This window comes from Podarcis filfolensis, assembly GCF_964270895.1.
Source record: "Podarcis filfolensis genome assembly, chromosome: 3".
NCBI classification, from domain to species: Eukaryota; Metazoa; Chordata; class Lepidosauria; order Squamata; family Lacertidae; genus Podarcis; species Podarcis filfolensis.
Genome location: NC_139606.1, coordinates 80,181,453 through 80,206,391, shown reverse-complemented (window position 1 = coordinate 80,206,391; position 24,939 = coordinate 80,181,453). Strand labels below are relative to the sequence as shown.

General features: G+C 39.8%; 1 protein-coding gene across 8 annotated transcripts in view; it reads left to right on the top strand.

Moving 5' to 3' along the window:
* SMYD3 (SET and MYND domain containing 3) overlaps window positions 1–24,939 on the top strand; it is a 349,734-nt gene that overhangs the window by 242,807 nt on the left and 81,988 nt on the right. The gene's annotated exons all lie outside the window — the stretch shown is intronic.

Here is a 24,939-nt window from a genome sequence, read left to right as displayed (position 1 = left end):
ATTTGATTCAGCTGCTTTGAGCATTTGTCTTGAAAATGCTTTCATAATGACAGATGTTTTGCATCTAGATGTTTGTGAATACATCTGAAAGCAAGGATGCTGTCCAGGATGTCCCCCTCCCCTTGAAAGTGTTCCGAATGTAAATGAATGACAGGCCCCAAAATGCTGAAATGTTCAATTTTAATCTATACTGTCAGGATAGCAGTCTTTAAGTTCTGCTTTGATTTATGCGTCACACATGTAATAATTGATGTTGCCATAACAGAGTTTTGTAATCAACCCATTTAAGAATTGATTCAACTAAGGAAATGATGAGAAGCCTGACTTAAGCACACAAATAGGGACTGTGCATATTTTTTACTTGTGTTCACAGAATGCGTGTAGAATTGTAGTAGGGTTATGCCTCCGGTCTCTCACCCTTCCCCTTACACACTCCTAAAAAAGGCTACACGTGTGCAAACTGTATGCTCCAAGGACTCAGTGCATATATATGTACAAACAAGTTGTGTTGACTCTTTCAGAAATTACTCTGGGTGCATGAAAAGGTGAAGCCAGAAAGTGCAATCTGGGTGCTGTGGATTTGTGGCTTGTTGGACTGGGGCAATGGTGTTCAAGATTGTACCTAAAAAAATCAACTTCCTTATCTGTTAGATTATCTGACCATATATTTAAAGGTCTAAGTGATCTCTGTGGCTTGGCACACCTTTTAATGTCTTAGGCTGGTCTGAAAACTGCAACTCGTCCTTGGATGTTATCCTCACATTTGTAACAGCATATTAGCTTATTGTACTATGTCATGGTGGGGGAATATCTTTTTAAACTTTATTTTTCAGTTTCTGAAAATATTTATAGTAAACAATCCCGATATAACCCACACCCAAGAAATATTCCATGCATTTTGTAAATTGTTGGTTGGTACAATAATTTATTTATTTATCAAATCTTTGTTATTATTTTTTACAAAAACAATTTTAAAATAATAATTAGAAAAAAACTTTTGACATATCCATATATGAGATTTTTCTCCTCTGAAATATTTTGTTGGTGCAATCATTTAGACGTTGGAGATATCTTTGAGGGCTGTTTGGAAATGAAAGTTAACTCAAAATGCCGCAGCATGCTTATTAATTGGGGCTGGAAGTATGAAACATACATCATCAGTTCTCAAAAAGCAATGCAATCTCCTAACACTGTTTTTGAGCTTTTAAAGTAATGAAGCACTTGGGACCTGGGTGCTTAAAGGGAGGCCCCCTCTTGCATGAACCTGCCTTGGTTTATAGATGTTCCTCTGAGGCCCAGCTGTGGGTTTTCAGAGGTCCAAGTGAAATAAAACAGGTAAGTTCCTAGAGTAGGGCCTTTCAAGTCGTAGCTGTCAACTTTTCCCGTTTCTTGCGAGGAATCCTATTTGGAATAAGGGAATTTCCCTTTATAAAAGGGAAACGTTGACAGCTATGCTTTCAAGTTGTGGTCTGGAATTCTCTGTCCAGAGAATTGTCTCTGGTTTTATTACTGCTTCCATGTCATTACTAGATGGATTTTATTTTTATCTAACCAGACTGGGTTGTTGTTATTTTTTATTTAAAAAAATATTGTTATTTGATTCTGCTCTGCTGTGACATTTAGCACTAACTATAGTTTCTGTGAACCATTTTGTTGCTTCTTATTGTTGTAAGCTGTTCCAAGATCTTCAGTAAAAGAGCAACTACTATTTTAAATAAGTAAATAAAAGAAGTGCTCTGTGGGTGTTTATTCCCCATGTCATGAATGTTAATTCCCTATGTATAGTTACAGATAGGTAGCCGTGTTGGTCTGCCATAGTCAAAACAAAAAAAAATTTTTCCTTCCAGCAGCACCTTAAAGACCAACTAAGTTAGTTCTTGGTATGAGCTTTCGTGTGCATGCACACTTCTTCAGATACACTGAAACAGAAGTTGCCAGATCCTTCTATATAGTGAGAAGGTGGGGAGGGGTATTACTCAGAAGGGTGGTGGGAATGGGTGATTGGCAGATAGCTGTGATGAGCCTGTTGACAAGATCTCAAAGTAGCTGTATTACTACAAAGGAATTTCAGAAATAGACTGGAAAGAGAAGCTGCTGAATTGCAACTCATTACCAAACTTAAAACCATGGAGAGACCTGGTCTGAACAAAGACATTGGATGCTTATCTCATTATACATGACAAAGCCATTTTTCACCTTCTCACCCCTTGCTTTTTCCTGTAAGACCTATTGCAGTCGTTAAGAGTCGTCAACAGGCTCATCACAGCTATCTGCCAATCACCCATTCCCACCACCCTTCTGAGTAATACCCCTCCCCACCTTCTCACTATATAGAAGGATCTGGCAACTTCTGTTTCAGTGTATCTGAAGAAGTGTGCATGCACACGAAAGCTCATACCAAGAACTAACTTAGTTGGTCTTTAAGGTGCTACTGGAAGGAAATTTTTTTTTTTGTTTTCCCTATGTATAGGTAAGAATAGGAAAAACTTGAGAGAGCCCAGAACTTCGTTAAGGCATAAGAGTTGATTTTTTAAAAAAAATTTTGTTTAATTAAAAGAATGAGAATGCTGTTTTATTTGACACAAGTCTATGCACAAGAATTTTAATGAGTTGAAAACTCAGATTGGGGGCTCCAGCTGTCATTTGTGAAACTGCACTTTCTCATATCAAATAGGTTTGAATTGCTTGGAATTATTTTTAAAAAACAACAACACAATGCTCTTGAACAAGCTTCAGGAATTCTTAAACCTGCTTGCATATGTCCCACAAACAGAAATGGAAAGTTGACTATGCCAGCTAAATTATTTAGAGCAAATCATTTGCTCAGTGTTAATTGGGATAAACATTTTTATTCATTCAAATCAAGGAAATGAGCAGGCTCGGCTATGGATTAATTCAAATCTGTAGCTGTTCGTTTCATTTTGCGAATAATTTTAAAACTGATAAATCAAAGTTCAATTGCTATACAGGCTGTTACTATGGATACCTGAATTGCTAGATATGTAGCTTCTTGGGTAACATTTATGCTAAAGGGCATATTGCTAAATAACAAGCCCTGTTTGCTATAATGCATAAATATCTGTTGCAGTAAAGTACACACTGTCAGACTGAATATATCTTGAATTTTAAAAACCTGCCATATTTTGAGCTTGAAGGCATCTTGTATTTACGTTGCAGTCAATACTACCAGTATCACATCCTTTTTTTATTTATGATTTCTAAGTTGAGAAATTTTATTTGAAGATTCAAGACTGATTCTACTTGAATGTATTCCAAAGCCAACCATAACCCGAAAATAACATTTCAAGTTGACACAGTAGTGTCACTGTGTTATTGTGGTAGCCACCAGCACAATAATTGTCATAGTTTAGTGCTAGGCATGGCTAATAAGTGGCAAAAAAAATCTGCAGCAACAGTTCGTAATAGAGCATGGCTGGGGGAAGGGAGGAAAATCAAGCCACTCTAATGATTTTTTTGTCTTCCACCATGAAGCCATCTATGCCAGTTCAGTAATTTCTTTTACCTGACATGTACTTGTTATAACAGCCAGTTACAGCCAGGTGGTATCTCATCGGTTTAGACAAGCACAATATGATGGAGAGGCTTGGAACTGGGATGTAAAGGAGATTGATTTACAAACAGGACCAGCCATATGTGCTCAAACCAATGGTCTGCCTGCTCTCAAATCCTGTCCCAAGTGGTTGCTGCATGTTGTTTGAAATTTGTAGCAGCAAAAGATACAAGAGTGCTCCATTCCCTGCTGTCACCTTATCAGTTAATAGAAATCTCAGTGTATAGACTCCAAGAGGTTCATCCAGCAGAATGATTAGTCATAGATGTAAACCCTGCCAAAGGAGATTAGGATTATGGTGTGTGGTATATCCCCCCCCCCAAAGCATTCTTTAGATATTGTGAAATGTGATGCTTAGCAACAGTCTTTCTTTACTGCTCTGTGGTGAGGAGCTGCCCTAGTACTGCTATTGATCAAAAGTGTTCAGTGGCTTGGAAATGATAACATTAGCAAACTTAGAAACTTTCTCAGCAATTTTGCCCTCTGGTTTCACCAGCTTTATATGCAACACTTGCCATTAGAAATATATTCAAGGAAATTCTCAGAATTTGAGTAACTGCTTATGTTCTCCTTTGTTATTTTGCTTATACAACTTTTAACCATGAATCACCTTTTAAGATGATACTTGTCACCAAGTAGCCTAAAGCTACTACTATCTATTGAATGAACAACTATTATCTATCTACCATCTATCTATCTATCTATCTATCTATCTATCTATCTATGATTCTCAGCATCCTATAATGCTCTGGCGTGACCAAGAAACAAAACTCTTGAGTAGGACTATGCATATGTACAGGTGGATATGAATTGCTGGTTTCTCATTTATTTCAGTGTAGTAAATCACAGAGATTGCCATTTGGTTCAGATGTATGGTAAGGGCGGGGGGGAGGAAATGGAACTTTCTGTCTTTACTGCCTCTATTTCTGCCCCACCTATAAAACATAATAGGGCAACAGGCAGTGCTTTTTTCGGGGGGGGGGGAGTGCTGGAACTCACCGCCTCATTCTCCAACTCAGACGCCACCGCCACCATCTTGAAACCAAAATCACATTACAAGATACTGGGCTACATCATCTTATAGGGAGCTGTGCCTCTTATTATGAGTGATAGGATCCCTCTGACCCTGGAGGTTCCACTGAGCCGTTGTGGCTAGTAGCCTCAACCTATACTGGCAAATGTGTCTCCCTGGGGTTGGCTGTGTCGAGTCCCCCGGCCTGCCCGCACATGCCTCCAATTCTCTCCATGTCCCCTGCCAGACCCTGAATCTCCCTTTGTGAGGGAATGAAGAAGGAAGATGGAAAAGCCCTCCAGATGGCCCTCCAGATGTTTTGAGACCAAAACTCCAATCATCCATGACCACTGGTCCTGCTAGCTAGGGATCATGGGAGTTGTAGGCCAAAAATATCTGGAGGGCCGAGGTTGAAGAAGCCTGGTTTAAATGCTTGCAAATTTGATAATGCTCATTTCAAAATAATCTTGACCAGGCAACGAATGTGGTGCATTTGAAAGCGGTCAAATGGAGTTGCCAGCTTCATTTGGTAACTGTTATGTACTGAAGTTCTCACCCTGGGCCAGCAGGGGGATACTGTAGATAGTTTTCACTCAGGTCCACGTCAGTTATTTTAGGCGGGAAACCCTGGGTTGTTGTTGCTACAATGTTGACAGCCGGCTGCCTATAAAAGCAGGCCGGCTGAGCTGTTTGCTGTTCAGTTCTGTCCAGCTTACAAGTAAAGAGCTGCTCTGGAGAAATCGCTGTGTCGTCTGCTATGTTCGCCCGCAACTTAACAGTAACCATGAGCCTAGGTTTGGACAACATGCTAAAGCAAACCATCTGTTTACTGTCTGGGAACCCACACATTTGCTTTCTTGAGCTGAGGTGGGCAATGTTGGGAATTCATTGGTGCTAGATGTATGTGGGTTCAGTGGTGATCCCAGGGCTGGTTCTATCTTTAGGCAGAGTGCGGTGGCCACCTACCTGAATCATGGGGTGGCGGTCAAAGAGTGGTTGGTTATCAGAGCTTCATATATGCATCGGTAGTCTGTGTGGGAGCATACCTTATTTCACTGGAGGAAAATAATGCTGTCTCGAACATCTGAATGCCTTGTAAATTAATTCACTTTGGCTGGGCCCTATCTTTAGGATTTGTTGATAAACTAGCCTGTGTACATTCTTCTCCCTCATTCCTTTGAGTAAAAACGGGAAGAGGAGAACCAGATTGCTTAAGACAGCTTTTATTTGTCCTGTTTGGGGCTGATGTTATTAATTGTGTCTGTGCAGAGTATATCACTAAAATCAGGCTTGTGCAGTATGAAGAAGTAGGACCATAAGTCAAAGGTACTGAGGAGGTAGATAACAGATTTGCTGATAGTTACATGAAATATTTGCACTTCTATGGAAACTTGTGGACAGAGGGGAAGGCGAATAGGAATCAGCTATTTTAATTTTACACAGCACTGGGGTCAAAACAATTTTTATACAAAAGATTATTCTGCTCTGCATTTAAAAACAAAACAAAACACCTAATCATAAAATATTCCAGAAAATAGTTTTTAAGAACACATTTCTGTGAGTGCTGTACAGAGGACATTTGTATGCACTTCTTGTTGGATATCTGCTCTTTCCTTTCAGGAGCTCAAGGTGGGAGACATTCCCCCCCTCCACCTTTTATCTTCCCAGTACAGTGGTACCTCAGGTTACATACACTTCAGGTTACATACGCTTCGGGTTACAGACTCCGCTAACCCAGAAATAGTGTTTCAGGTTAAGAACTTTGCTTCAGGATGAGAACAGAAATCGTGCTCTGGCGGCGCAGCAGCAGCAGGAGGCCCCATTAGCTAAAGTGGTGCTTCAGGTTAAGAACAGTTTCAGGTTAAGAACGGACCTCCGGAACGAATTAAGTACTTAACCCGAGGTACCACTGTAAGTGTGTGAAGTAAGTTAGGCTTAGATTTGATGACTGGCTCAAGGTTACGCAGCAAGCTTCATGGCTGGGTCAATGCATCCCCACTCCTAGTCCAACACCCTACCACTAAAAAATGATAGAATAATATCAAATGATAACAAAAGGTGTTTAAAAGGCCTGGGAGAATAAAAAGGAACTTGCCTGGCACTGAAAAGAAACTAAATAGATGCCAGGTGAACCTCTCCAGAGAGAGCATTCCACTGCCAAAATGGCCCCTTCCTTTATAACCAACCTCCACAAAAGGACCTATGACACAGGAGGTTCAGCACACCTTTGGAGGCATCATAATAACATAGATTCCATGAAGGACATTTTGGAAGTAAGAGCCATACATCAATAAGGTAACAGAGGCATATGTCAAATGACACGAACACTCTTAAATACTTTGTCATCAAAAGGTTTTATGCAATTCAAAGCTAGAGAGCTTTTGTGAAGGATGGGTTACTATGGGAGCTTCTGGGCAGGTTCATCACCTTCTGGGCAGGTTTCACATCATGCATGCAGTTGTGAAATTTGAAATATCTAACTACTTTTATATTAGCTCTCCCCCCCCCCCCCAATCCCCACTCGTGCCAGCTTTTAATGTCTTAGATGCTTGGTTGTTGTGTGACTTGCTGGATCAAAGCGTCAGATCACTGGGAGAGAAAATCTATGAGAATGAGCAGATAGGATTCTGAGTTTCTCTATGCAGATGTGAATAACGCCCACACTACATCTAAATGTATGCTGCCTGTGTCTCGTTTTATAGTCTATCTGCAATGACATGCCACTGATAAGCTTATTTTATTAGCATGTTACTGGTGAGATGTTGTCTTATGCATGCTGGGCATAGAAGTAATCCTTAGGTGAACTTTTACTGGATCTCCAACTCAACACAGCCCATTAGGTTCCTTAATTCCAGTTTTTAGTGGTTTATCTAGTAGCATTCTGATTGCAGCTATATTTTAGGGGCCAATTTGCTGAGGATATTTGGAGAAAATATAGCTGATAGAAGAAGCTGGATAGCCCAATTGGTTAGAGTGTGGTGCTAATGCAAAGACTGCAGGTTCAATTCACATAAGTGACAGCTGCATATTCCTGCATTGCAGGGGGTGAGCTAGATGATCCCCAGGGTCCCTTCTAACTCTATGATCCTAAGGGGAAATTGTGTGGATTTAATGGGAATTTTTTTTGCTAAAATCATGCTTCTGAATAATCATCAGACAGTATTCCTCGTAACGATGAAGTTATTCATAATATACAATGGGAAAAGGTATGTAAAGACATTTGTGTGTTTGGTGATATGCAAGTTTGGGGTGAGATCTGTAGTGATAACAAAGCAGAATTATTTACTTTAAAAAGGTCCTTTAGACAGTGATTAGATGCAGATCTCTGAACTTTGGTTGTCTACCCACAATTGTTTGAGCTGTGAGCTTAACATAGTGTTTGTCTAATTTATACGTCATCTTTTGTTATTCTTCCAAGACATCTGGTAGAAATACTTTACAATGAAATATGTTTTCTTTCCTTGCTGGAACTGATCAAACATTGCTGATAAGAGAGAGAGAAGAGTAATAGCTTACATTAAAAAAAAAAAAATCATAGCATGACAATCCAACAGGGTCAAGGAGATGAATAAGACTTCCGTTGTTTTGGTAATTACTTTTAAAAGTTCATCACCAACCTATCACTATGGAAGCAGGACTATGTGCTATATAACAATGTGCTATGTAACAGCTAGCAAATGACATTTCTACCTTTTCCTTAGGTCAGCATGGGGCAGCAGTGCCCTGGTAGAGGGAATCTAGCTAAATATGAGTTGAGTGACAATGCCTGCTCAAGAAGATGTTGTTCTTACTTATCCTGATATTCACCTTATACTTGAAAGCAGCCTTACCTGGTAAAAAGCTGGTTAGAAATTCCATAGAAGTCAGTGGTGCAGGGGAAAAAAGGGGAATTTAACTATTCCTTTCTGCACAGCTTTATTGGTATCATATTTTCACCTGCAAAGGTAGCTTGTGGACATGGATTCAGAGTGAGACATCACACTTCAGTCCAGGTGGAGTAACTTTCCAGTGCTTGGCCATGAGGCTCACAGTCATATTAACAAGAAATGTGTATCCAAAAGAGACAAAAATGAATTATTACTTAAACAGACAGTGTGCAATATATGAGAGCATCTGGTTCAGTCAACATTGATAAAATAACACAAAATGTGCATTGACAGGTGGTAAAAGAATGAAAAACCTGAGAGGGGAAAGAAATGCATTGCTCCACGTTTGGAAATGCATAATGAACAGTGAAGCTGTTGCCTCTTAGATCTATCCGGACCTTGCCAGGCCAACACACAGGCTGGGTGAACACAGCAAATCTTCAGCTAGTGTGAAGCGGTCAAGCTCCAATCGTGTCAAAAGAAATAACACTAGTTTTTAAAAAATCTTTATATCAATATCTATCTGTCTGTCCCACTTTTCTTTACAAAATAATTTTAATGTGACTTATGAAAAGAAATCAGAATACCAAAAAACCCCCACAATAAAAGCAGTTTCAACCGGCGTCTGACAGAATCTTTTGACTGAAAAGCCACTAGCCCAGTATCCTGTGCTGAGAGAGGATCTGTCGAAGTCAAACACTTCTAGCAGATTAGCTCATGTAGTGGAAGTCTACTTAGAGAGCCTCTAGGTTTCGGGTGGGCAACCTGTGGCCTGAGAGCCACATGTAGTCCTTAAGCTAATTGCAGGTGAGGAAAGCCTGCAGGGAGAGAGAAAATGGGGAAGGGGAAAACAAATCTTGCAGAGCAATGAAAAAAAGGTGGAAAGCACTGTGCAAGAAAGCTCTGGCAAGAAGGGAGGAAATCTGGTGAGGGGGGGAGCTGAAATGGAAGTGGAAGGTGAGAAGCCATTAGTTCAGACCTCTGTGTGTGTCAGAAAGAGAGGGAAGGAGAGAAAGAAAAGATAGTGGCAGAAGGAGAGCGAGATAGGGGGTGGGCCACCAATTATATGACCCCATCCGCTGCTGCTTTCAGCTGAGCCAACTGCCAGCATGTGGCCCCTGACAGATTTCCCCTACCCCGAATGTGGCCCCCAACAGGAAATATGTTCCCTTCCCCTGCCCTAGATGCAATCATCTCATCTTCTGTTATGTAGCAATAATAATAATAATAATAATAATAATAATAATAATAATAATAATAATTTATTATTTATACCTTGCCCATCTGGCTGGGTTTCCCCAGTATTCTGGGTGGCTTCCAACAAATTAAAAACAGAATAAAACATTAATCATTGAAAACTTACTTAAACAGGGCTGCCTTCAGATGTCTTCTAAAAGCCAGATAGTTGTTTATTTCCTTGATATCTGATGGGACTGTGTTCCACAGGGCGGGCGCCACTACCGAGAAGGCCCTCTGCCTGGTTCCTTGTAACTTCACTTCTCACAGTGAGGGAACCGCCAGAAGGCCCTTGGCGCTGGACCTTAGTTTCTGGGCCGGACAATGATGGTGGAGACACTCCTTCAGGTCTACTGGGCCGAGGCCATTTTGGGCTTTAAAGGTCAGCACCAATACTTTGAATTGTGCTCAGAAACATACTGGGAGCAACTGTTAACATGGTATATCCCCCCCCCCTTGTAGAAATGTGTGTATCACTTCAGTTTAGTGGGCAGAGGTACATTGAATCTGCCTCTGTGTCAGAAACAACATGCATATGGAAAGCTAGACTGTCAGAAATTAGACTAGTCTTTTCCCTCACGTGCTATTTTCATTTTGCATGGAATTCTTTTCTCTGTGAGATAAGTTCCAAAAGGTAACCCTCCACCTGTAGCACAAAGTGGTACGCTGAGCTTGATTCTTCTGATTAAATAGGAGTTCCTCAAAGGACCAAAGTGTGCCGTGTTCACAAAGTATCTCAGAGCATAATATGAGTTTGACCCACCCACCTTTTATATCTTGTGGACCACATATGAAATAAATGAGCTTTCTAAATAGTGGGCACTTGCATTATTTTTAATGGAGCGGAGTCGCACGACTGTCAAAACTCTCTATTTGTACAGAAACTTTCTCACATTACAATAGCCACATGACTCAAAATAAAAAAATATGTGGACTGTATATCATCATATGAGAACCAGACCTGGATTGCTTTGAGACTAAACAGGTCCACTGTGATAGATTTTCAGCTGTGAACTTTGTTTAAACTATTGTCTGACAGGCTGAAGATCACTTACAATTCAGGGAACTGAACTGTTGAGTAAATTCACAATAGTTTCTGGGAAGCCTGGAGAACTGATCTAGGGTGGTAATTATATTCCCATTTCTTCTGAACTTTGAATTATTGACATCAGATATGTCTGAAATGTAAAAGTTGCCTATTCCAAGAGGTTATGTATGTAATAGCCCTGAACTCAATTCAACCTCGTATTTCTTTATATAATTGATGAGTAAAGCAAAGATTAAAAGAGAAGCTGCAACTTCCAAGAAGTTATTTTGATTCAACTCTCCATTTGCTGTCTATCTGCAACTAGCCTGGTCAGCTGAACTTACTCACCAACTTTGGAATATTGAATATTTGACCAAAGTTTCATAAAGGTGTCGTGAGTAATTGCAATAATAATCACACAGTGAGGGGGGGGAGTATTTGATCCCCTGCTAAATTTGCCCATTTGCTCTCTGACGAAGAAATGACCAGTCCATAATTTCAATGGTAGGTTTATTGTAGCTGTGAGAGACAGAATAACAACAGGAAAACCCCCAGAAACCCATAGTACATTATTAAAAACTGCTGAAAATCTTACAATCTGAATTAGCTTTCCCCATCCTTGGTATCCTCTTGAAGTTCTGAACCACAGCTTGCATTGGCCCTGGCCAGCTTGGCCTAGTAATAATAATAAATTATTATTTATACCCTGCCCATCTGGCTGGGTTTCTAGTAGTCAAGAATGCTAGGAGTTGAAGTCCAGCAGTATCTGGAGAGCACCAGGTTAGGAAAGACCAACTGAAATGATCAAGGCAAACATGAAAGGAGAGAAAGAAAATAAAAATAAAAAGGTAAGTGGCAGAAGAGCCTAGCAGTATTCAAGCAAACACTAACTGGAACAAATTTCTGAACTGCTCCTTAAATTCTGGAAAGGGTTGGAATTCTCAGGAGGGAGGGGGATTCTAAAACCCAAGGGGCAACTCAAGAAGATGAGGGGGGGGATCACTATTTTAAAATTACAAAGGGACACAAAGATTCGGAAGAAGAATGAAATGTAAAGGTATGGGGGAAACAAATACCTTATTTCAGATTGGGCACTTTACTCCGTTCAACCCACCATTTCCAGGTATAAAATACTTTTGGAAAAATCTATGTGAAGCAGAACACTATTCTTCCAATTTACAGATGCAACAGACAGTGAGTTCCCTGCGGCCACACCATTAGTTGATAGCAAGGCTTATTTTGAAGAAAACAAATGAAAGTCCAATAGTGCTAAAACCTTATGCGATTTAAGAGGAAATGCATTGGCAAGGGGGATATTGTTTTTCATTAATTGGGCACTGATTATACTGCTTTAATGTGATACATTATGGTTTAGTTTTTCATATTAATATATTCTGCATTTTCTGAGCAACCTTGAACCTTTTCATTGCTAGTGTAACTAAATCAGGGTTTGGAGGGGGGTTTTATATAAAAAAAGAAACTGGAAAAATATCAGATTTTTTAGTAGTTCTAATTAAACTTTGCAAGACACTATGTTCTTGAGTCTGTAAAATACATCTGGCAACATAAAGTGTGTTCATGGGAGGACTTTGATAATATGGTGCCCTGTGTGAGGCTAAATTTTGGTGACCCCCACCTGACTGAAGGAAGGAAGCAGTGAGAAAGGCATTTCCTTGCCTGCCCCAGGCCACTTTTGCACTGCCCTAAATCCGCCTCTGGTGTGCTGTATTCAAATATTGGGTCACTAGGGGCGCCATTTCAAATTTTTGCTCCATGGAATGGAGCTGGGAGGAGCACTAGTGATTAGCAGTTTAGGGGATGTGGGACATGGTGAAGTGTGTTAGGATATTGATGTTCCGTTCCACCTTAAAAGGAACAGGCATGACTGTTGTGTGTCACATGCCTGTTTACAGTCCAGCACAGCCTGCTGGGAACTTCCGTTGTGTATAGCTTTTGTTTTATGCTTCCTGCTCTTGGACACGAAAGAGAGCAGACATGTTTTCATTGTCCTGAACTATATGAATAAAATGCTTGTAAATACGCCTGGGAGGTTTTTCCCAGGCAAGAACGATGACATGACATGATTTGGGGTAATGGACAGAACTTCCTTGTTCTGGCAAGTGAATGAGATGAGATGAGATGATAATGAGGCTGTCAGTTTTTTTCTTGATTAGCACCAAGGAGGTCAAGAAAATGAGGCAAATAATCAAGCAGTGTCTTGGATACCTTTCTCCACCTTTCTTTGATGGGATTCCACTCCACACAAGCAGTTTAAATGATGATATTACTCTGCATGATTGTTTGCATTTCTAATTAAAAGTTAATTGTTTATTTTCAGATGACTAGAGCTGTTTTGTTAAAGGTCAATGTGTTTCACAAGTTGTGTTTACTTTTATAAACATCTTGTAACTGCCAACTGTTTCCAATAAATTGCATACCATGTGATGTACTGTTGCCCTTTGGGGGTGTATATGAGACTTAACACAGCTGTTTACATCCTTGGGCTTTCCTTGGAGGTGTGGCTCTAGGAGCCATCACAATAAGCGCCTACACTTCAAAATCTGTAACCACACCAATGCTAGTCAGTTTCATATCCCCCTCAGTGTTCACCTCAGCCACCGTGAAAATAATTTCCCTCGCTGGTGCTGCCTGCAAATAGGGTAGCAAAATGGGTGAAGGATTATTTGCAACTGTATGCAAAATGGATGGTTGGTGCAAAGTTGTGTGAGTGGCAGAAAGCAGAAGTTTATAGAGGAAATCCCAGGCTCAAAAAGTAAAAGGCTACATATGCACCATACATTTAAAGCACTATCATACCACTTTAACTGCCATGGCTTTCCCCCCAAAGAATTCTGGGAACTGTAGTTCAGAGACTCCTATTTCCTCTCACGGAACTACAATTCTCAAAGTTCTCTGAGCACTCTTAACAAACTACAGTTCCCAGTATTCTTTTTTTGGCAGGGAGACATGACTGTTAGTGGTAGAATAGTGCTTTAAATATATGGTGCAGATGTGGTTTAAGAAGCACTGCTTAAGCCCTGCGTCCAATGAGCAACTTAGAGTACGGTATATTCAAAGGCATTTCTGAAAGTGTACAGTGACCCCTATGAGTGAAGAGCCGGTTTTAAGACCAGAACAGCTTGGTTTATAAAGTCCACATCCATTTTTCTGAACAGCTTGTACACTTATATAATGTTTAGCTGTGTTTGTAAGTAAAACGACCTGCTTCAGGCAGGTGTTAGGTCTGCCAATTATCTAAGAAAGGATGGGGGCAGAATTCATTTCTGCCTCTTCAATGTGTTGCTTCCAATGAAAGAATTCAACTGGGATTTTCCGGGAGAAATAGCAAAATAGTCCCAGTATTGACTTAATGTCATTAGTGTGCAGTGTCGAGCTAAAAATTAATGTGGTTTGATTTTGAATATTTAATAGCTTGTGCTCTGAGGGTGAAGAGAAAGGTATAATGGGGTTTTGTGAAACAAACATGCATATAAATATGGAACATTCCTTTTTCTTTTGTTTTCTGTAAATGAGCATTATATATTAGTGGATTGTCAGAAATGAAATCTCCAACCAAAGAAAGAGAAATTATATCACATTTCCAAGCTATGTATCTTTGGAAATATGCCATCGCTTTGTACAAGCCACATCCAGCCTTTCAATTTCATAGGAACTGAAAGGGAAAAGATAGTTAACTTATTTCACAGGCTTCCATGCATAAGCAGAATCATGGCCAGAAAGCATATTGGCCTTGTGTAGATGACCAAAATGTGGGTATAATCAGGGCATGAATAGGGACTACATACGGTATGTACATAACCTTCATTTCTAGGAAGCCAATCAGCATGTGGAGGTAGGAAGTGGGACCAATGGGTGTTCTTCACCATCTCACTTTGGATCATCCCAGTATTTTGGCTGTGCACACTGGCACACAGCTCCTGGTCCACAGTTGAGATGGCTTTTGAATAAAGTTCAATGTAGGAACTTACGAAAATGGATTGTGCAAGGCCACAGGGATTGCAGGGATGTGTTTAAGAGGCAGTGCATTCACTCTGGGTGCCAGAAAACAAATCCAAAGCTACGTAGACAGTGAAGTCTTGCTTCCAATACTCTCTAGCGTAGCAAAGAAAAAAGGTATGCCATGATTAAGAGCAAACCATTTGATATGGCTTGTTTTCATTCTATCTAACCAGTACATCTTTTAACACTCCACCATCATCATCAACAACAAAAATATTTTTGTGAAATAATTTCTCTTATCTAAGGGGCTTTTGAGTTATGGCTTAAAAGATGTCATCTAGCCCCGTAGATTTTCCTCAGTGTGCTGCTTTTTCTCCACATTCTGCCTCCATATTCAATTTCTATTAATATTTAATGTTAGTGGCCAGTAATGGCAGCAGTCTTCAGGGCAGCATCAAACAGGGCAGCTGTTTTGCTGTATAATTTCCCCATCATGTTATTGTGAACAGAAAAACAATGATGATAACACTAAGATACTCAGTTTGTTCCTTAAAGTTGATGCATTTCCAGATGGTAAAAGGACAAGACGTTATGGAGTGGCGGATTCTATTCCCATATCTAATGCATTAAATTAGTGGTTGTGGTTTAATTGTACGATATATATAGTATGGTACAATTTGCCTTGTTAGTAAAGCCAAATCTCAGTCTTTCACAGTCCATGATAAATTCCTGTTTTCAAATGGCATAGGTGTGCTCTCCGTAATCAGAGCAATCTCTTTGGGCTGCTTCGAAAGAGGGTTTTGTTGTTGCCATTTATACTGAGGTACAATAGCCAAGTACAGAATACATAATCTTTGCCCATGTGGTAAATGTGTGCTGTTTATGATCTTGGGCAGCTTCTGCTGGTTTAAAACAGAGTTTTAATATTGTTCTGAAGATTTTTGTCTATTTTAATTGGCCTTTGTGCTTTTCTCAATGTTTTGGCTACTTGTTAAAGTGGAAAAATTAGAGGGTGGTATCCAACTAAATCACGACTTAGCTGGATGTCAATCGCCCTTACATTTTAAACACAAATAAATGTATTTTAAAGTGGCAAGGATGAGTGTGCTGTCTTCCTATGTGCATAAAAATATAAGGCTGTCATCCTGCAGCTCACATTGGAGGGTAGTAGCGCTACATTACAGGTCTGGATTTGCATGAAGTGAGGGTGGGAGAGGGAAGCAAAACAGAACTATCACAAACATTCACCCTCATGCTTAAAATACGATTTAGCCCAAACTTAACATTCTGTAGTTCCTGTCTGCTTTACCTCAGCAATTACCATATTTTTCTGTGTATAAGACTAGGTTTTTTCCTTTAAAATAATGTCAGAAATTAGGGGGTGTCTTATACACAGATACATCTCCCCCATTTTCTAAAATCTGAGTCCCCAAAAATAGGGGGCGTCTTATACATGGGGGGCGTCTTATAGATGGAAAAATACGGCAGTTTAAAAGCTCTTCTGGCAGCTTTTTATCTCCATTCCAGTTGGAGCCCATTTCTTTTGTGCAGTCTGGACTTGTCCCCCAAAATTCCCAGTACCTACCAAAACTAAACTCATACTCATTCATACATTTAGACTCTCCGGCTCTGCCTATCTGTCTGGTGCTGTTCATGGAATGGATAGCATTTCAAAAAAGGTATCTTGAAGGACCTGGTTTTCAACCTTCTACATCCCAACCTAAATTTACTTCCAGGACCACATGACTACATTTCCCCACTTCATTGTTATCAATATGCACCACCATCCCTGACTCTTTCCTAACCCTATTTATCAGGCTATGGACAACACATGGCATCCACAACCTTCACACCAGGTGGACAAGTCACCATATGGTCTGCATCCCCATCACAAACCCAATGTCTATCCCACTCACTGCCCAGTGTATCCTCAGTGGAAGTGTGAATCTGACCTTATTTCTATTATTTATCTCTGTAGATACTAAATAGAACATTTGTACACAATAAACCTGGGGTATAGTGTGGGCATATGATAGATGCGTGGCTGCATTTTCTTCACAAAACTGAAAACAAATGTGCCTATTTATCTCTCTTCGTTTCACCTTGTTTGAAGACAACATTTCTAGAAACTGGCTAGAGGGACTATCCACTATAAGCAATTTTTTAATAATTATCTAAGGGCATGGAACCGGGGGGGGGGGGGACGGACCTTATTTAATAAGAAGCTGTATTTGTGGTCATCAGAGATGAAATGCCTTGAGTCATAGTGAACATTAGGCTTCTGAGTTGTCGTCCCCGATTGCTCAGTACTGAGGTGCTGCTGTCGATGTGACTGTACTGTACTTGGCGTTCCCACATTTATTACTCTTAAATGAACATGTTATTGCTCTTGGGTAATGCAGCATCATGCATCACCATGGCATCAGTGCAAATCATTCTGATTCATTTGAGAATATAACAAATTAGCACAGACTAGCAGTCTAACCACAGACACTTACAGATTAATGGATGGAAGAAGAACTAGAAAAAAGTTAGTGCCTTTAATGACTCGCAAAGTTTTGATGTTTAATGGAGGAAAAATGTGAAAAAAACCTATGTGAGATACCAGCTCATAACAGCATAATGTCCCTTTTCTCATTTGTTCAGTTTTCTCAACAACCAGATGAATCTTTTGGTAAGTCCAGTCCAAAGACTGGTTCTGGTAAACAGAAAAATCTGATTAATGCAGAAGGATTTGGTGGACTATGATAATCAAGTATATGGGCCATAAGCCAGTGAACTGGATGGTTAGAACTCCATGCCCAGCAGGGGTTTCTATTTCGGCCACCCTCAACAATGGTCACATGTGGATTGCCCTTTTGAAATTTAGGAGGCTGTCATTCAGCATCATGATCTAGAAAGAAAGAAAGAAAGAAAGAAAATAGAAGATAAAAACACTATACAAAGTCTTGTCTTAGACACATGTAAAATACCTTCATTATTGACTTCAAGGGCATGATAAATATTAGGCCCATGAGTTGGCTATTGTATGTAATCTACTTCTTCAGTTCTTGAATCTGTCAGAACTGCCAAATTAGTGTTTACACCAAGCAAAAACAGTAAGAATATCTGTATGAACAAAAGATTGCAAGACAAATCTGAATTTCTACTCCATTCATTCATCTTTCAGCTTAAGTCCTTGAGCTTCCTGTTATCTGAACTTGGCTCACCATCGAATCATAGAATTGTAGTGTTGGAAGGCGACCCCGAGGGTTATCTAATATAACCCCCTGCAGTGCAGGAATCTTAGCTAAATCAAATATGACAGATAGCCATCCAACCTCCATTTAAAAGCCTCCAATGAAGGAGAGTTCACCACTTCTCATGGAGGACCATCCCACTGTCTCTTCCTATCATAAAGTTCTTCCTGATGTTTAGTCAAAATCTCCTTTCTTGTAACTGGTTTGGGTTCTAACCTCCAGAGCAGGAGAACACAAGCTTGCTCCATTTTCCATGTGACAGCCTTTTAGATATTTGACGATGGCTATCATATCTCCTCTCAGTCTCCTCTTTACCAGGCTATACCCATTTCCCTCAACTGTTCCTCATAAGGCTTGGTTTCCAGACACTTTATCATCCTGGTCGCTCTCCAACACAACCAACACTTGTCTCATTTCTTTGTGTTTTTCTTTCAAGGGAAGGACATTATCTAAGTAGCAGGGCACATGATCTGTGTGCAAAAGGTCACAGGTTCAGTCCCTGGCATTTCCAGGTGGGGCAGAGGAAGACTGGAACCCTAGAGAACCACTGCCAGTCAATGTAGACTGAGCTCAATGATCTGATTCAGTATAAGACAGTTTTCTGTGTCTTTCCCTCCTCGTGCTTGCATTTAATTCTAGCTTTTGCATACAGCACCCTTATGTATGAACTTACAACTATTAAAATGTTTTGAACGCTCCCAGAGGCACAAAGCAAACTTGTACATTGTGCCCGGTCCTCCTCCGTAGCAAATACTACAGCATCAGACCTCCTTCACATCTGTTCCATCTTATGCTGCCATGCCTCTCCCACTTTTCCTGGCTGCTGTTGCCATCATGCTGTAGTTGCTATAGATATTAATATTAATGTTTTGCTCCTGTGTATTCTTTCACAAAACATGTATAGTGTTAGAGGCGTAACTTAGCTTTCATTTCTGCAGTGAGACAATTTGCTTCTGAAACAGGTGATCTCAAGTGGTATTATAAAAGAAGCATACACAGTAATATTAGGATGAAAATGACTTTACAATTTTTACAAAAACCTTGTGGGATATAGGATGGTGATTATTCCCCTTTTGCAGATAGAAATTTAATCCACAGGATAATGACTTATCCAACAGGCAGTGCTTAGTATGCACATAGAATCATAGAAGTGTAGAGTTGAAAGGAATCATCTAGTCCAACCCTTTGCAATGCAGGAATATGCAGCTGTCCCACATGGGAATCAAACCTGCAACCTGGGCCTTATCAGCACCGTGCTCTAACCAACTGAGCTAAAATTCTGCTGAGCTGTTTGTGGTCTGATTTCTCTTCCAAGTACTTGCTATTTTAACATGGAGTTTTTATAATGGGGTAATTTCTGTCTTTAGAACATGAATCATCTCATAATACAGAAATAGTGGTGATAGTATATTAGGAATTTTTTTAAAAAGTACTTCCCTTAGGCAGAAGAAATATCTTTAGAATGTATGGAAGGTACATTCTTTCACCTTTGGTGGACATGCCCAAGGATTAAGGCTTTCTGGGAGATGATCTATAATGAAATGAAAAAGGTATTTAAATATACCTTTCTGAAGAAGCCAGAGGCCTTTCTCCTGGGCATGGTCGGCCAATTGGTGCCAAAGAAGGATAGAACTTTCTTTATGTATGCTACAACAGCAGCAAGAATACTTATTGCAAAGTACTGGAAGACACAAGATCTACCCACCCGGGAAGAATGGCAGATGAAGGTGATGGACTTTATGGAACTGGCGGAAATGACTGGCAGAATCCGAGACCAGGGAGAAGAGTCGGTGGAGGAAGATTGGAAGAAATTTAAAGACTATCTACAGAAACATTGTAAAATTAATGAATGTTAGAAAGATGTTGGAATGAAGCTATGTGCTTTTAGCAGAAAGGTTATAAAGCTTTAGGAAAAAACAGACTGTTAATTGGTGAAAGGAGGGAAAGTTAAGCTATATTATATTAAGATAAATTACAGGACAAAAATTGGAAAAGAGGGAAAGGATTTGCTGAAATAGCTAACTGAACTAGAATACAAAAAAGGGAGGTTTGAGGAGGTCAAGGAAACAAGCAAATGAAAGATAAGTTATGGGAAGGTTCGTTGTGTTTTTTAATTGTTTCTATTTTTCTGTTTTTTCTTTCTTTTTCATTTTTTTTCTTTTTCCTTATTATGATGTATTGTACTGTTTTTGTTTAATTTGGTGGTTTTTTATAACCTTTAAAATTTTAATAAATATTACTTTTTTAAAAAATAGAATGTATGTATAAGCTAACACCAGGCTTCTACATCCTTTCTTCATTTTCTCTACTATATTTCTCTGTTTTGTAGTTCCTCCCTTTCTGCAAATTCCATGAAATAGTGGGGGGCGGGGGGATCTTTTACATTTTATTTTATTTTTTATTAAAATGAAATCAGCCAACTTCTGTTTGTTTGCACCCCTGGATTGCTTCGCTTAGATAAATTGGAAGCGGGGAAAGCTCCTAGTGGGTACAAAGAAGAATCCCGCAGATGGAGGCTGTGTCTCACCCTGAGAAGGCTGGGGCTGACTACAAAAATAGCAAAGGCTTAAAAAGCAGTGCCATCATTAGTGTGTGTGTGTTGTATGGAGATATCAAGATCAAGAACGCTGCAAAGGGAAATGCCTTTCTTGCTAATTAGTGGAGTTCCCCTCCCCTTTATCCACAGTGGGTGTTAATCACTAATAGCCTTTCTATAGCTGCATCTCTCATCAGGTGGCTCCCCGCACTCTACTCCAAAGCTTTGTGGATTCAGAGAGAACAGTTGCATAGAAACTCCGAGAACTTAATATTTATGACAACAACATTTAAGAACATCTACATTTTCTCAGTTACCTCCATGTATCTGAGGCATTACAATACCAGTTGGAGTTACAGAGTTCACATCTCAATTCGGTCAGTCAAAGGGTTACTCAACTTCAACGGTTTGCTTGCATCTATAGTTCGTATGGCCCTGCCAAGAAGCCCAGAATAAAATTTAAAATATTAACTGATGCAAAGGAAAGAGGCGGATTTGCCCTGCCAGACCTTAAACTTTACTATGAATCAGCAGCATTCTGCTGGTTGAAAGACTGGCTGCTTCTTGAGAACACGGACATTTTGGACTTAGAAGGTTTTAATAATGTTTTTGGGTGGCATGCATATTTGTGGTATGACAAGGTGAAAGCACATAAAGCATTTAAAAACCATATTGTCAGGAAAGCATTGTTTAATGTCTGGATAAGATACAAAGACTTACTGGAAAATAAAACCCCAAGGTGGTTGTCACCAATGGAAGCGAAGGCTCAGAAAAAGCTCAATATGGAGGCCAAATGGCCGAAATATTGGGAAATATTGGAACAAGAAGGAGATAAATTGAAATTGCAGTTTCGAGAAATTAAAAGATAAAGTGCGAGACTGGCTTCATTATTATCAAATAAGAGAGGCCTATAATTTGGACAAAAAAATTGGCTTCCAGGTGGAAAAATCAAAATTGGAAACAGAACTGTTAGATCCCAAAACTAAGATACTTTCAAGAATGTATAACTTGCTGTTAAAATGGAATACGCAGGATGAAACGGTTAAATCTGCTATGATTAAATGGGCACAAGATGTTGGACATAACATTATGTTTGCTGACTGGGAACAGTTGTGGACCACCAGTATGAAATTTATGGCATGTAATGCCTTGAGAGAGAATATTATGAAAATGATATATAGGTGGTACATGACACCAGTCAAGCTTGCAAAAATATATCATCTGCCCGATAACAAATGTTGGAAATGTAAAGAGAATGAAGGTACATTCTTTCACCTTTGGTGGACGTGCCCAAAGATTAAGGCTTTCTGGGAGATGATCTATAATGAAATGAAAAAGGTATTTAAATATACCTTTCTGAAGAAGCCAGAGGCCTTTCTCCTGGGCATAGTCGGCCAATTGGTGCCAAAGAAGGATAGAACGTTTTTTATGTATGCAACAACAGCAGCAAGAATACTTATTGCAAAGTATTGGAAGACACAAGATCTACCCACCCTGGAAGAGTGGCAGATGAAAGTGATGGACTTTATGGAATTGGCGGAAATGACTGGCAGAATCCGAGACCTGGGAGAAGAGTTGGTGGAAGAAGATTGGAAGAAATTTAAAGATTATTTGCAGAAACACTGTAAAATTAATGAATGTTAAAATGATGCTGGATTGGAAATAAGTGGTATTAGCAACAAAGTTAATAAGAATATGCAAAAATGAATTGATAATGGATGAAAATACAGAGTTATAAAATGTTAAGATATAGAGCTAAGATAAATGAAAGAGGGTAAGGATTTGCTGATTTGATTATTCAAATGGGAATACAAGAAGGGGAGGTGTGAGGAGGTCAAAGAAACAAGCAAATGAGTTTTAAGTTATGAAAAATGGAATTGTTTTTAATTTTTCTTATTTTTTCTGTGCTTTTATCTTTATTTTTCTTTTTTCTTTTGTTATATGTTTTTGTATTTATGTTTTTGTAAAACTCTAATAAATATTTCTTTAAAAAAATAATATATATATATATATAGTTCGTATGGCCCTGCTTACTGTTCATGTATTCCAGATCTGTAAATATGCTGTTGATGGACCCCTGCCTTGTTCTTTCTTGTTTGTGTACATAATGGAGTTATACCAGAAGGTGTCTTGAAACTAGTCGAAAAAGGCTTTATCTTCATAAGGCTCTTTTTGTGTGTGTGTTATTTGTATAGTATTCACTTCCTTGACGTAAAACTTGATAGAAAAGGGCCACTCCTTTTTTTCTGGATGGACGCAGGGGTATGTGTACCCTTAAACATTTTGTGAATCTTTGTACTTTTGTCCATTTACTGTGTTTATTTTCCCCGATTTGAACTATAAAATGATGATTTTCTTGAGTCAAAATAAGAGTACCCCTAAACATTTTTGAGGGGGTGAAACACTGCATGCCTTTATCTGTTTTTGCTCCCAGCAAACCTCTAAACTCCAAGGACCTCAGAGCTCATCCTGCCTGTGTCTTAAGACCTTCAGAGGAGGTTCTTTTCCACATAACCATTCCTGGGGAAGTGTGTTCATACATTGAGATGAGAAAGGGCCTCTCTCTGTAGTGATGCCCCATTGGTATAATACCCTCCCCTGAGAAAGCCATTTCCCTTCCCCAGGCAAATGGAGTTGTGGGCTGGACATGACCCCGCCCTGTGTGCTAGCCCCCGCGTCATAGGGAGTTCCTTCCGCATCACACCCTAGGTGGAACAATCCAGTTGGCCAGGGGGCGTGGCATGCTCTATGTGAGCAGTCCGCCAGCGGGAACTCGCCTCTTTTTCTGGTTCCTACTCACGCAGTTCTCCCACCATCCTTTCCTAAGATTAAGCTCTTAATCCTTTGACCTTGCTACGGACCTCGGCTGGTCGCCTGTTGAAGGGGCCTGGTAGGAATATTTTCTGCTTGGAAAATTGGCACCTCCTATTTCAAGGGTATTCCGTTAAAGGAATCTGGGGGTGTGGCCCCATCTGAAGCCCTGGTGGGGGCTAGGGCCATGGCACAACCTCTGTTGGTGACCCTGGGGGAGTTCCTAGTTGATGTGCATCAACAGGGCTCCCCCTACTGGTGGTTAACCCTTCTGAGACTTCCTGCAGGCGGGCAGGAGTCAGATATAGTCGGTTCGGTTCCAATGCCTAAGCCAATATCACTCACATCCTGTAACCAATAAAGATGTGGCCTTTTTTAGCCCATTAACCTAAAATAAAGTCAAGTGTCTTTATTCCAGCAAAGGGGAAGGGTTTGGGGCCTTGCTACGCAAGCACACTTGTTATCCTTTCAGCATTGAGGGAAAGACTTACAACTGTTTGCTCAGGCATTTTCACTTTTTTTTTTTTGTAAGAACTAATTTGTGATAGTTAGTCTGCTTTGCTGTTTTAACTGTTTTCTTTGTTTGGATTGGTTTTTATGTAATTCTGTGCAGTTTTTAATTTGTATCCTACTCTGGGATCTACTGAGATGAAGGGCGGTCCATAAATGCTTGTAATAACTAAATGAAGGATTCCCTAGAATCACAACATCCTGTGAGAGGACAACCTGGCCCAGTCCTCCAGGCAGCATGTGCATGTAACAAAAGCCCAACAGCTGCTTTGACAATGGAAAGGCAACTCTGGAAGGGATGTGTGATGTGGAGCAGAGTAGACATCAAGGGAAGGGGATTTTGATTAACCCTTCCACTGCCTGTTGCTTCTCCACTCTCTTTCGCCACATGTACAGAATATCTCTTCTCCATATTTCTTCCTCCCAAAGCAGCAGTCTTAGGCATCAAACACATGGCGATGAGCAATAGGCCAGGGCATATTTGCCTCGCTGCTTTAACCAGCCTTGTAACTCTTGGCATGAATCATTCTGTAATGCTGAAACCGCATAGATCTATAGGACTCTATTGTAAGACACTTAGGAAAAGTATTTCGGAGAAATGGGGCGATTTTTCTCCCAGCTGGAAAGAGTTGTTAATTTTTTATGTACTGAAAAACAAGGTCAATATTTTTGTAACACTTTAATTGCTTTTATAAAAGAAATGGACTAAACATAGCTCACAAGTGTTGTCTCGAATTATGTTTCCAATAGCAGCAGGAGAAACATAATTAAGATGTATGACTTTTGTAAATGGTTGGGAAGTATGAATGGGTTAAATAACAGACTAATTAATGTGGGGTGTTTTGTGGGGGAGGGTTAAGGCATTTTATTACTGTTTGTATAGTCATTTAAATCAGCTTTCCTGTCAAGACATGTGAAATTACTCTGTAGGCAGATTTGGTATTCAGTTTTGATTAATGTAACACTGCAAACATCCATAGGATGAAACTGTGTGAGTCTGTGTGTTTTCTTGCGGACTAGAAAATGGGGTCTCAGCATATATCTAAACTTGTATTTTGGCAGCCTTTTAAAGGACACTGGCATTTCAGCACCTAATTGGCTTCATTATTTTTTTGAGGTTGTGTCCCAGATTTAAATGCTGTAATATGAAAGGGTACCTCTGTGCTGGACT